The sequence below is a fragment of the Meles meles genome, chromosome 13, assembly GCF_922984935.1.
Source record: "Meles meles chromosome 13, mMelMel3.1 paternal haplotype, whole genome shotgun sequence".
Classification (NCBI taxonomy): domain Eukaryota; kingdom Metazoa; phylum Chordata; class Mammalia; order Carnivora; family Mustelidae; genus Meles; species Meles meles.
In genome coordinates this window covers 66216301-66230471 of record NC_060078.1, presented here as the reverse complement: position 1 = coordinate 66230471, position 14171 = coordinate 66216301, and the positions used below count along the sequence as shown (strand labels likewise).

Here is a 14171-nt window from a genome sequence, read left to right as displayed (position 1 = left end):
GCTGACTCACCAAAAGTGGGACTAAGGAACAACCTGGGGCATCATGGCAGGACGTTTGGTAGACTCTTTACAACTCATGACAGCTTCAGAACTTTTGAGATACTATGTGAGTTAGGCATGCATCTGAGCTGCATGGTCATTGCCTTTTAGATAATACAATCAGGGCTCTGGGTGTTGTTTTAGCCTCAGGTTGTGTATTCTACATGTTTTATGTTGGTTTGATATGCTATAGTCCCTGGAAATGAAGCCAAGGCAACAGGCCAGAAGTTAATATCCTCATTTAACATTTTGTGAACCTTGGGATGCATTAGGGAAGGGGAGAGAGAGAAATGGAACAGGTCAGTTGATTGTAAAAGCCACTGGATTTCAAGAATGTAGGTATCTTGCTAATTCATTCTGGGGCTAACAGTCACAACCTGGGAAATCTAAGGAAAAGGGATCATTCTCAAAAAGTCCCCTGGAGGAAAGAGCATACTTCATCATCTGATGACAAGGCAGGAATGTAATTTCTTGAGAGTGTATAAGATGTGACCATTCAGTTACCTTCTGGGTTTGAACTCCTCACCCTCTGGCTGTTTGGCTGCTGTACCATCTGGCCTCAGGATCCCACACTCCCCATGCCTACACAAAGAAGAAAATGGAAACACAGAGATTTAAAAAGGGTCCATATTTGTTCACTTTGCAATAGCATCTATTTTTACTGTTTTAGCCCTCCTTTTCAAGTCTGGCTGCCTTGGTTGCCCTCTCCTCAGAGGCTCTGAAGAAATGATGGGGCCAAGGGAAAGGAGTGCTTGCTAACCAGAGGGCTTTATTGCAGGCTGCTCTGGAACAAGTGGGGTCTTCCTGGTGACCAGAGGGCACCATAGTTTCCCCCTTGGACTTGGCTTTTCACCTGGGGGTGCTCTTTGGCCAAGGTGCTCACCTGGTCCAGAGGGACCAACCCTCACCCTCATGGAAATTCACCATCTCCCAGGCCGTCTTCATACTCTCATAAGAATAGGCTGGCGAGGCTGCCGGTCAGCCTTGATTGCACACACAGATAGAGCCTGTGCTAGATCTGGCCCTGCCAAGCTGACTGGTATCTTGACCTCATCACTCCTCCCTAGTTCTGCTGCTTACACAGGTCTTGATCACACACACACACACACACACACACACACACAGAGTTTAGGTGCATCATGCAGTTTGTACCAAGAAAAAATGTTCCATGGCATTGAGCATTTCCATGCAAGCTCAATTTTTGGCATTATTAACTATGCTAGTAAAAGCTGTTTTCATTGTGGTGGTGGTGGTTGTTTTAAAAGGCGTTTGTAAGCAGTCAGAGTAAGCCCTGGGCTTGTTTGACTATTCCGTGGGGCCAGTGGCCACCTAATAATGGTTATGCAGGGGTTTGTGGGTGGATCTGTCCTGTTATACTCAAAGTCCTCTTTTGTTTTGCTGCCCAAATCTAAATAAATAATTTTGTGAGTAGATACTTGCTCTTTTTTTAAGAGATAATCTTTACCTACAGAATGCCCTCTTGAAACTCGTTTTTCACAGCAATTATTTTTTATCCATTAAAATGAAACTTTTATCAATAAAACACTGTTGTTTAGATATATTAAGAGGTATTTTTTGTAATTTATGTTTTATTTAAGAATGATGCCCAATTTTTTTTTCTATTTCAGAGGAAAGAAGAAAGATAAAAGATAACACTTCGTGGGTACTGGTAAATGATTTCTATTGAAATTGTACTTCTTATTCACTAGAGTACAGAATTTCAGAAAGACAGTTATGATATGAATATGTGCCTGAGCTCTTATACATAATTATAAAAGCTGATTCTGTGAGTTCCAGTCTCTCATCAGCAAGAATGAAAATTTCATCAGAGCTAAGTAAAATTTCCCTTGGTGGTTTATACCTTCTTCACTTCTACCCCACGTGTTCTTGTTAGAATTGACCTTACGGACTGTTGTGGGAATAGATACTGAATAGTATGACTTTTCTCTCAAAGTATAGACTCAACCACATTGTGAGCATCACTTGACAACCTATTAGAAACGCAGGGCCCTGGGCCCTGCATCAGACCTACTGAATCAGAATCTGTCTTTTGAAATATTCCCCAGGTGAATTCTATAAACATGAATCATATAGTCTGGGTCTAAAGCAATGGTGAAGACTGCGTAGACACTGAAGTCACTGGGGAGCTTCGAAGTATACTAATGCCTGATTCCCACTCATGGATGTGTGGGGTTAATTAGCCTAAGGCAGGCCTCAATATAAGTATTTTTTAAATCTCTACGGCTGATTCTAAGGTGTAGACACTAATTTTCAACCACTGGAGAGCTTATCTCCCTACCTACAGTGATTACTTCAGAGGTAAGAATTTGATCTAATTCAATGAGAGGCTTACCCTGGGCATATGTCTGATTATGAAGGAAAAACAAGTTCTCTCCTTGAGGTTGAAGGTGAAGTTAAAAATATGTGAAATTAGCACTTGATGTAATGGGCACTGATGTTCTATGCACCTGATGAATCACTAATTCTACCTCTGAAACTAAAAAAACAAAAAACAGGGGCACCTGGGTGGCTCAGTGGGTTAAAGCCTCTGCCTTCGGCTCAGGTCATGATCCCAGAGTCCTGGGATCGAGCCCCGCATCAGGCTCTCTGTTCCGCAAACAGCCTGTTTCCCCCTCTCTCTCTGCCTGCCTAAAAAAACAAAACAAAACTAGGAAAAGAATAAATTAAACCTAAAGTAGACAGAAAAAAGTAAAGGACAAAGATTATACGAAAAATATCAATGAAAGGGAAACAGAAACGATTGAGAAAAATCAATAAAAATACTAAATATATGTGACTATATATGAGTATACGTATGAACTATGAATATGTGTCACATTCAGAGCAGATGTGCACATGGATAAAGGTCATACCGGCCTGGTCGCAAAGTCAACACATGGAAGAAAACAGAACTGAGTAGAGGAGACGGAAGGAAATGGGCCCTGGTGAAAGGTTTCAAGTCTCGCCTTCGGTCATTCCTGAAGCATTTAAGCTTTGCCTTTATACTCATGCCAGCTGGTAAATTCCTTTTCAGCTTAAAATCATTTGGTTGGTTTTCCTTTTTTGTGCAGCACACAGTGCTTTAGTTGATAGATCAAGGACCCTCTTGCTAGACTCCATCTTTAGAGTAAAATACATTAACGCATATTAAAGTTACAGAATTTTAAGGCTCGAAAGGAACCTATTTAGTTCTGAATCAGTACACGTGCTTTATAATTGAGAAGAAAAGGTTCAGGACAGGTGAGAGTCAAGGCTGGCCAGTAGGAGCTGGATGCGGAGCCTCGAGGGTAGAACCCAATGCCTTTAGGAGACTTGCACTTTGCTGTGTGCAATAATCCCTCTACCTCCCTGACATTTGTCTCTTCCATTCATTGCTTGCACTTCTTGAATATTCTAATTCTGAAACTCTCATTATCATTCACTAAGCTGCGCTCTAAAAATCACCAGCAACGTGGCAGATGAATACACAACCAAAGGATTCTTTGATCAAGTACATTTGAAAAGTGCTTTTTTAAATAATCTCCACCTCCTCTGGGAGGATCTCAATTCACCTGTTTCTGATAAATGCTTCTGTAAAGGACAACTGCTTAAATCCTCCTTCTCCTAAAAACACCTCTTAACATAACAGCTTTCTGAATTGAAGTTTTGGAACATGGTGAAGAGTGAGATGGTTCTAGAAGAGTCCGAGTTTATAAGAAGAGAAACGCCTAGATTCAGTTTCTCCCAAAGCAAACCCTGACAAGAAGATTTGGATAAGATGATTTACGTAGAAGGTGATCTCAGGGAGGCACCTGGGTGGCTCAGTCACTTAGGTGTCTGACTTTTGATTTTGTATCAGGTCATGATCTCAAGATCGTGTGATTGAGCCTCCCAACTGGACTCTGCACAGTGGGGAGCCTGTTCTAGATTCTCTCTCTCTCCCTCTCTCTCCTGGCTCCCCCTCCACTCTCTCTCCTGCTTGCTCTCTCTCTCTAAAATAAATAAATAACAATGTTTTCTAAAGAGCATCAGTGATCTCAGGAAGCAGAGCAGAAGTGAAGGAATAGATGAAGGAGGGATGGGAGAAAAATAAATAAAAAGATTAGTCCCCATTTGATGGGACTCAGGCTTCTGATATGGTAAGGTTTGTCCTCCCTCCCAGTTGTTTGCTGTAATCCTGGGACATAGTTTTCGGGTCTCTGCCCTCCTGTCTTAGCAACAGTGAGGTCATCTCTGGACCTGAAAATCTCCTGAGCTTCTTAATTAGAGAATTCCAAGGCAGGAAAGAAGAAAAGGGTGCCCCCTCCCCCAACCCCGCGATATGGTCAGACTTCATTTGTATTGCTGGCTTGGACACCAGTATCTCTGGATCTCGGCAGATGATCAAAGTCTGAAATTGGGACTCTGAAGTCACCCAGGTTGATTTTAAATTCAAATAAGCTTCTTAGACAAAAATGGGACATGCTGGTACAACCATCAAGAGAAATGAAGACTGACAGTTTAATTTCTCTAAAACTATAAGCTAAAAGGATGTCAGCTCCATTGACTGGTGTGGGGCAGAGGGGGTGGTTTCCTGGGTTGAATGTAATAGCCTGTAGCAGAGAAAAATAATATTGAAACGGGTCCTTGCAAGATTTTACATGGAGAAACTGGGAGGGACTCTTCTGGGTAAGCATTTCTGGTTATATTTTGCCTCTTCTTCTGGTCCCAGTCTTTACAGCAGCCTGAAATGGGTTGATTTATTTACTACTGTCTAAAACCCTAAAATGACCCTTTCTGTTTATCAAAATTCATCAAAGTGGCCCCTGTGTCTTCTGTACATCACCACTCACACCATCCTTAAGAATGATTGCTTCAAGCGACAGGTACATATAAAGGGCTCATATCTTATATTAGAAGCAGCTCAATTTATAATCTATCAAACACTTCAGGTGCAAGAGACATGATATTATTGAAACGGACAGAAGATACATGTCATGTCTAAGTTTTTTTCTTTTTTTCACGTCAAGGATTGCAATCTCAGAATTAATTTTATAGGCCAGTTCTGCAGACAGAACACAGGAATCTACATGGTCAGGGGGCGGGGAAGGGGAATGTCAATGTGAAGAAAATTGGGTATTTTAAGCTTGTGTTTAAATAATATTGAGGATAATCAAAAAAAGCTATGTTGTGAGTGAAATAATTTGGGGGTGGGGGTGGAAGACAGAATCACCTATAAAATAACAAAAACATTTCTTCTTTTTAAATTTTAGGATATTCTACTGAAAAGTATAGATAACTGCCCTTCCACCCAAATATACTGAACACTCTGATGATGATAATTATGGCTACAACTTAAGGAGTTTTTCTATCAGAGACCGAGCTATGGGATTTACCTCTGTTAACTCTAATATTTGCATGGCCGTTAAACCATCATAGTGTGTAAGTAATGATGGTGAGGAGAAATTAAATAATTTTTTATACAAGAGGAAACCTGTGTTTATACCACAATTATGATATTGGTATTGTTGAAATGAATTTCCAGGCCCAGGATGGAGCTGCTCCTGCCCAGGATGCCACGACAACAGCCTGAAACTCAGCTAACTTTACTGTGTCTCAGGTAACTCTGGTGCATCCGTAAATGTTTTGCACCAAGCCTCCCACATAGAGGACAGCTATTCAATGATACAATAAGCTTTCTTTCAGTTTCTCAGTCTCTCTCTCTCTCTCTTTCTCTTCCTCTATCCCTTCCTCTCCCCCACATCACTCTCTTCTTGTCTCTCTCTCTCCCTCTCTTTGTCTCCCTCTCCCCCTCTCCTCTCCCTCTCTCACCTCTCTCCCTCCTTTTCCCTCTATATATATCTTTATCTCTTCCCTCTCCCTCTCCCTCTCTCTCCTTGTCTTTATCTCCTTTTCCCTCTCTATATATCTCTATCTCTTCCCTCTCCCTCTCTCTCCTTGTCTTTCTCTCCTTTTCCCTCTCTTTCTATCTCCTCTCACTCTTTCTCTTCCTCTCTCCAGGTCTCTCACATTGAACCATTAGTCTATTCAGAGAAAGGTTAAGTTTTCCCTAATGACTCCAAATAAAGAATCTGAAAGAGGAAAAACAGAACAAAACAAAAACAAACAAAAAACTTTCCAAAGGAGGAATTGTATTTCTGGTTTTATCAGTTAAATGGATTTTAGAACTTCTAGTACAAGGAAAATGCTTGCAGTTTTGCCATCTGGAGCTGCAGAGGTGTGAAAATATGGAAATAGATTGTGTGTGTGTGTGTGTGTAGGAGTTGGGGTAAAGTTGGGAGGGGCTGTTCTCTGCCTGAGCTGCAGTGGGGGAAGTTACAGCCCCTTATTCTGGACTTGGTTGTCATTTATTCATTCTTCTCTAACCTTGGTGGGCCTGAAACCAGGGCTCCACAGGTGATTTCTGCCCCCACAAATTGAAATCTGTGGCTAGTTGAGTCTAAGACTTTTGGGAGGAGAAAGGATGCTTTTGCATAAGTGGACATCTCAAAAAATTGGAACAGTCTTTACCTAACAGACACCTTCATGACATGAAACTCCTGTCTTTGTTTCTGGCATGTATAGGAAAAGAGAACAATGGAGTTGTAACACACGAAGAAACCATTTTTAATCCTGTGATAACCTTGCCTTCTCTGAAGTCTGAGTGTAAATTCAAGTTCTCCCCTTTTGCCAACTGAATCTATTAATTTGCCCCTAACAAATAGATTATGCTGTTCTGATAAGTTTGGGGACTTATTTCTTTTTTAATAGGAAAATTGGTTCCTAATTAGAATCTCTTCTTCTTGTATGGGGATGGTGGGGATCGCGTTTGACTGACTCTCCCTTACCTATCAAGATGCTTAGCATGCCGTCTGAACATTCCCCATAAATGTTTATTAAATCATTAAATGAATGTATTTACTATTTATTTAATGGTTTGTTAGTGCCCTGTTGCTGTGTAGCAAATTACCACAATGATTTAAATAACACCCATTTAGCATTTTATGATTTCTTTGGATTAGGAGTTCAGATACATGTTAGCTGATTACTCTGCTCGGGTATCACCAGGCTGAAATCAAGATGTTGGTGTGGGATTGAATTCTCATCTTAGACACAGAAGCCTTTTCCAAGCTCATGGGTTATTGACAGAATTCATTGTTTTGTGGCTGTTTTCCCGAGATCCCATTATCTTGCTAGCTATCAGCCAGGGATAGTCCTCTGCTCTGAGAAGATGATCACAATCCCTTGCCTCATGACTCCAAAGCGGTTCACAATCTGCTTTCTCCCAAGTGGCAACATTACATCTCTCTGACTTTTTAATTCCTCTTTCGTCTGCTGTGAATTAGACTCCTATAAAGTAACACAATAATTGGGTGACTATCCTATCACCATTTGCCATGTATAACATAACCTCATCAAAAGAGAAACTATCCCTTCTTACTTACAGTCTCTGCCTCAGAAGGGAAGAGGACTATATGAAAGGTTGGGAAACGTAGGGCCATGTAAGAATTCTACCATAAGTGGGAGGTATCCATCCTCTTTCATGATAAGGAAATTCATACATGAATTTAGCCATCATTATTAGTCTATTTCCTATGTTTTAAATCTATCTTTGTCATTAATATGACAGGTAAAAATTATCACTTCACTTTAAGACATAGAAGATGCAGGCCAAACTTACCCAAATTTGCCCAAGTGGTTTGGTTTTTCAGATAGTGCCATTCTTGGTCAGAAAGAAGTTCCCTTTACTCAAAAGGTTCTTCTCTTATTATCCACTGAATTTTGGTGTTCTCTTGATAGAGAAAGAAATTATTCACATGATTCATGTGCTTACACACAAAGACACACACACACAATTGGCTTTTTCATCTATAGTTTTCCTGTGTGACCACAAACCCTTGTGATTATTCACTAGACAATGAATGGTCACCAGAACCAAGATGAGACAACAAGGCTCATTTGGAAATAAAATATAATTTGGCCACCATATGCTCAGACATGTACCAGCTACCATGAAAAACACACACTTAGATACAAATAGCCCTTTCTACAGAGACAGGTATAAAATACCTCACTTCCTAGGAGAGATACATACACAGGCCTTCCTCGGTAGGAATATGTAATTGCCATTCTCAGATTTTTTCAGCATAGATTTTGATCATAACAATGAATTATTTTTCTCTTACAGAAAGTAAGGACCACATACAACATACAACATAAACTGGAAAGAACATCGTCTGCCACAGCATCATATCACAAAGCCCAGACCACCAAAGATGTGACTTCCTGGAGGTGCTGAGGCTTTCCTCCACCCTCTTCACCCTGACCTAAGAATCATTTGGAAACCTTCAAGGTCATCCTTTAAGTTTCTCCATAGTGGCAATATTGTCTAACATTCCAGGGGTTGCTTTGAATGATTGTTTCCTCTTTAGTGAGATTGGATAACTCAGGTCCTTCCCCCCCATGTCCTACTTTGTTCTACTCAGACCTGGTTGTTTCAGGGCAATGATTTTGCTCCTGGGATGTAAACTTGACAGTATATTTGTTCTGTTGAAGTGTGGGGGTTCTATAGTATCTACATTCATACCCTCCAACTTATTAAGACCTAAGGAAGTATACCAGTGTCCTTCAGCTTCCCCTAATGAGTTAATAAACTAATCAACCATAAGATGCTGAGTGCCTGCATTGTGAAGGGCATAAAATAAGTCAAGCTGTTGTTTTTTCCATTCAATTTTACATTTTCACAAAATCTTTGCTAATTATTCTATATTAAAAATTATAAAAGACAGTACCTATCAAATGACAAAGTAGATTAAACCACTCACAACTCTACCACAACTGTGATTGAATCACAATCTAAAGAGACAAGTAATGGACCCCTGTAAGTAAGAGTCTCTTTTCCTATAAAACTTGAATTATGTGAGTCTACATTGGACAGTTGAACTAGAAGGACATGTGTGATTTAGGGAGTCCAGACCACATCATATTTATGATGTTGCACAGAAAAAACACATGTAAGGAAAGAATAATAAGGAACAGGGTAGAGAATGAAAAGAGAGAAAGGAAGATATAGCTTGAAAACTTTTGCTCTTAAAGGCTTTCTGTTCTTGATTCTAGTCCTTGTAAGGACTACATGCATGATATGTTCTTGGGTTATAGAAGAAACCCTTTTGTTGTTCTCTTTTCTCTTACTTGTTTAAGACTAGTATGACCAGCATCTGTTGCTTTTAATTAAAGGATATCTCACAAGGAAAAGCACTAATTTTTTTAAATTTATTTTTTTTTCAGCATAACAGTATTCATTGTTTTTGCACAACACCCAGGGAAAAGCACTAATATTTATGTTCCAAGCACACTTGCAATAGGAAATCAGAGAAAGGACAGGTAGACTAGAAAGATCAAGGTAGGTCTTAAGTTGGTCCTGAAAGAATGAGGGATGATTTAACAGCCAACAGAAATAAATGGCATTACAGGTAGTGTGAATAGCATGACCAAAGGTAAAGGAACATCAATGGACATGTTGTATATGGAACCATGAACCAACCTGGTTTCCAGAGATGGCTCATATCATATACTTGTGACACATTCAGGCAAGAATATCAGAAATGCTCATTTTGTGTTTTCCTCTTTTATTTAGTAACTTCAAACTGTTAGATTTGCAACAATGAGTCCTCAGTTGTAATCAGTGGTCAGCTATCTATGCAAAACATTTATTTTCTATATCAGACAAGAACACAGCTAAGTAATACAAGTCTACTGCAGCATCATAAAAATCATCCCTTCACCACAGTGTAAGATTTAAAAGCATCTGCACAAGGGTGCACACGATATAAAAGGAATAATGTTGCCGCTGCCCTGCCAAGCACTTCCAGTCCCTACCCAGGTCCGACCGCAATACTGGTGGTCCCAATGGTTCTATCAAAATAAATTGTGTTTAAAAAAATAAATAAATAAAGCATTTAAAAAGACAAGTCAAAATGCCTCAGAAACCGTATCTCCAACTCAAACTTCATCTATTTTAATGTATTATTTGCCTCCCACTAATAAACCTTTATTTCACTTGTTATAACTGAGCAATGAATCTTCCACACTGAAATATCTTCCTTGCCCAATTAATCCAAAGGAAGAAAACTGAAATGATTAGTAAAGAAAAATGTAGGGACTAACACACACTTTTAATATGTTTTTAAATATTTTTAAGGTTTAAAAAGTGTTTAAAGTTTGTAGTTCCTAGTAGGAAACATTATCTGAATGAATACCCTAATGGCAAACCATTGTAGAATGTCTCAGTTGCATGGGGGAGCGGAGGGGTAGGGATTCTCTTCACATCAGCCCAGCTTTCTTCATGAGAAGGTCGGAGGTACACTGGTTTGTATTATTGTGACATCCATTAGGTGATCGAAGTTGCTTTTCCTGCAGCAAGGGCTTTATTTGTCAGAAGGGCATTATGCTTGACCTCCAAATTTGGCTGACAGTTTACTGATGAGATTCACAATCTTTGGGTTGCTCTGATATTTTGACATATTCTCTGGGTTCTGGGCCACATCCTGGAAGGCCACCATAACTTCTGAATCCTGCATGACTGCAAGAACTTCCAGATCACTAAGAATTTCATTGAGCCCAGGCATTCCTGCCATTCCAGGCATCCCTCCAGGAAAATTACCAGGCATTCCCCCAGGAAAGCCATCTGGGAAAGAGCCATACTGAGCTCCTGATTGTTGTATGGCTTCTTCCTCCCTCTGGGCTCTCTCATGTTCTTCCCAAGCCTTCTTAACCCTTTCTATTCTTTCTTTGATCTCTCGTTCTTCACGTTTTCGCTCATATTTTCTCCGATGTTCAGCAATTTTCTGGGCCCTTGGTTGAACTTCTTTCATCATTGCACTAGCATCTTCATCATAATCCAGTTTACAAGCAAGGGCAAGATCATGTGCTGCTTCTTCCCAATGACCCAGAAGTCTATGTGCTTTCCCGCGCCACTTATAAGGCTGGGCTGAATCAGGATTTATTTCAATAGCTCTGTCACAGTCTCAAATGGCAGCATTTGGCTTCTGTAATTTGATGAAGACACTGGCTCTCTTGGCATACAGAATGGCCAAGCGAGGATTTAGTTTGATGGCATCTGTGAACAAGTCAATGGTTTTCTGTAGTTCACCATCATTTAGGGCATCAATGGCAGCCACTTTTTTATCATTTGCCTGATCCATCATTTCCTCAGTTATCTCTACATTTTCATCTCCCATTTCTTGAGGGGCATCAGTATCTGGTTCAATCACACCTTCATTGTCAATTTCTAGATCACTTTCCTCACTTGATGGTTCATCGGCCTTTATGTTTTCCTCTGCCTTCTTACTATCTTGTTTTTCTTCCTTGCTACGTCTTCTGATTTAGTTTTATGAGTGGCAGGTGGTATTTTACCCCCCATGCTCTCCACCCACTCCCTCAGGAAATGCATTTCCTCGGTGTGCAGAACGCTTGGATCCTGCTTACACATTTTCACGAAAGCCCGAAGCTCGCTCACTTTGCGGGCGTCCATGGTCCAGAGGCAGTGGCAGGCGGCAGGCGAGGCTGAGGTTGCGACCGGATTCCAGGCGCAGGTACTTGCTCAGCGTGATCGTGTGGAAGGGGGCGGCTCAAAAATGAGGAAATCTTTGATGGTCAAAAAATCACATGGACTTTGGCAGGCAGTTAGATTAGGACTCTACACCAAGATCCACCACAGCTGTATGATGCTGAGCAAGATACTTAATATTTCTGAGTTTCAATTTTCTCATTTGTATACTGGGATAATAATACCTAGTATACAGAATGAAATAAAACTGTGCATGTATAATGATATTAGGGTCACTAAAATATAAGATATGACTTCCTTCCTGACTCATTTGTTGTACATCTGCACTGTTGCCAATCCAGCACTAATCCAAGATGATGATGATAGTGATTGTCATGACTGACCAAGACAAAATATGACCCAAGAGATTTGTTAAATGTCTTATGTGCCTCATGCCATTTAATTCATACAACAGCCTCAAAAAAAAAAAAAAAAGTACACCATTATTGTTATAAAAATTTTCTGTAGTTCTTATCTTTAGAATTACTTCTAGGTTGCTATCAATTCTGATTGAGTATGTCTCTGGACTCTGACATGAAGTTTGTTCTATCATGAAGACAAATGTCCCTCCAACGTAGGCTGTTGGGGTGGGTTTAATGAAAGTCATTGCTATAAACCATGATCCGAGTCACAGTCGGACCACTGCTTTTTGAGCAGGGACCCCACAAGTGACAGATCCAGGAAGTTCCCTCCTCCTGCATCCTCCAGGAGGAGTGGTGTGGGAGTGCTCAGCAGGAATCTGCTGGGTTTGGGGACTACAAACGGAACTGTGTGCCAGAGATAGAAACGCTTGGTCATAGGATGGGTGAGCACAGAGTGTGGCCAGAGACTAGGGACATGGGAGGGATTGACATTTTTCTCTGAGGGCACACTGAGCAGTGGGGCCCTGAGCTCTCAGCAACTACAGACCAGAGATTGAGAAGCCACCATTTTCATTCTCTGCCTCCAAAGCTGTATGGAAAGCAATCAGGGAAAACAATCTCTCCAGAGCAAACATGAGCAGATTACTTAGCCTGGCCCCTGCCAAGAGTGGTGCAATTCCACCTCGGGCAAAGACAGTTGATAATCACTGTAATGAGCTCCTCCCCCAGAAGATCAGCAAGAACATCCAGCCAAGACCAAGTTTTCTGATCAATGAGAACTGAGGGACTCCAGAGCTAGGGAAAAGCATCACATAGAATTCACGGCTCTTTTCCCACGATTCTTTAATCTTTCAAAATTAAATTTTGTATATATTTTTTCTTCTTCTATTTTTTAATTTTTCCTCTTTCCTATTTTAACCTTTTTAAACTATTTTATCTTATCAACACCTTTTTAAAAAATTGTTGTTAATTTCCATTGTTATATTCTATCCCTTCATTGTATTTAACCTTATTTTTTGTATACACATAGGTTTTTCTTTCTTTAAAATTTTGGGATACAGTTTCATCTAACAGATCAAAATATACCCTAAATCTAGCACATGGCTTTAGTTTAGTCTCCAGCCTGATCACATTTTTCCTCTTTTTTTTCTTTTTCAACCAATTTCTTATCTTATCAATTCCTTTTTTAGATTCATTTTAAATTTTCATATTTACAGTCATATTCCATCCCTTCATCATGTTTACCCTTATTTTTGTATATATATATAAGTTTTCTTTCCTTAAAAATTTGGGAGGCAGTTTCTTCTAACAGACCAAAATACACCCAAAATCAGGTGTGTAGCTCTGTTCTATTGATTAGTTATATATACATATATTTCTTTTTCTTTTTTCTCCTTTCTTCTCCCTCCCAGTTTCAGATCTTTTCCAGTTGGCTTAGTGTGTATTTTTCTGGGGGTTGTTGCTACCCTTTTAATATTTTGTTCTCTCATTCATCTATTCTTATCTGGATAAAATGACAAAGCAGGAAAACTCACCTCAAAGAAACAAAACAAAAATAAAAACAAAAATGAGAGGCAGTGGCTAGGGACCTAATCAATACTGACATCAGTAATGACCATAATCAAGGTGCTAGCTGGGTTCGAAAAAATCATAGAAGATACTGGAGAATCCCTTTGTGGAGAAATAAAATCCCTTTCTGGAGAACTAAAAGAACTAAAATCTAACCCCCTAAAAAGCTATTAATGAGGTGCAATAAAAAATGCTGGCTCTTACTGCTAAGATAAATGAGGCAGAAGAGAGAATTACTGACATAGAAGACCAAATGATGGAGAATAAAGAAGCTGAGAAAAAGAGAGATAATCAACTACTGGACCATGAGGGGAGAATTCGAGAGATAAGTGATACCATAAGATGAAACATTATTAGAATAATTGGGATCCAGAAGAAGAAGAAAGAGAGAGAGGGGCAGAGGTATACTAGAACAAATTATAACAGAGAATTTCACTAATTTGGAGAAGGGAAGAAGCATCAAAATCCGGGAGGCACAAAGAAACCCCCTCAAAAAAAAAAAAAAAAAAAAAAAAAAAAGGTCAACACCACATCATCTAGTAGTAAAACTTGCAAGTCTCGGTGACAAAGAGAAAATCCTGAAAGCACCTCAGGACAAGAGGTCTGTAACATACAATGGTAGAAATATTAGATTG

The 14171-nt window shown here is 39.8% G+C and overlaps 1 pseudogene; it reads right to left on the bottom strand.

Annotated features, from left to right (window-relative positions):
- Window positions 1-10442: 10442 nt before the first annotated feature.
- Window positions 10443-11530, bottom strand: LOC123955556 (annotated as a pseudogene).
- Between the last annotated feature and the right edge of the window lie 2641 nt (window positions 11531-14171).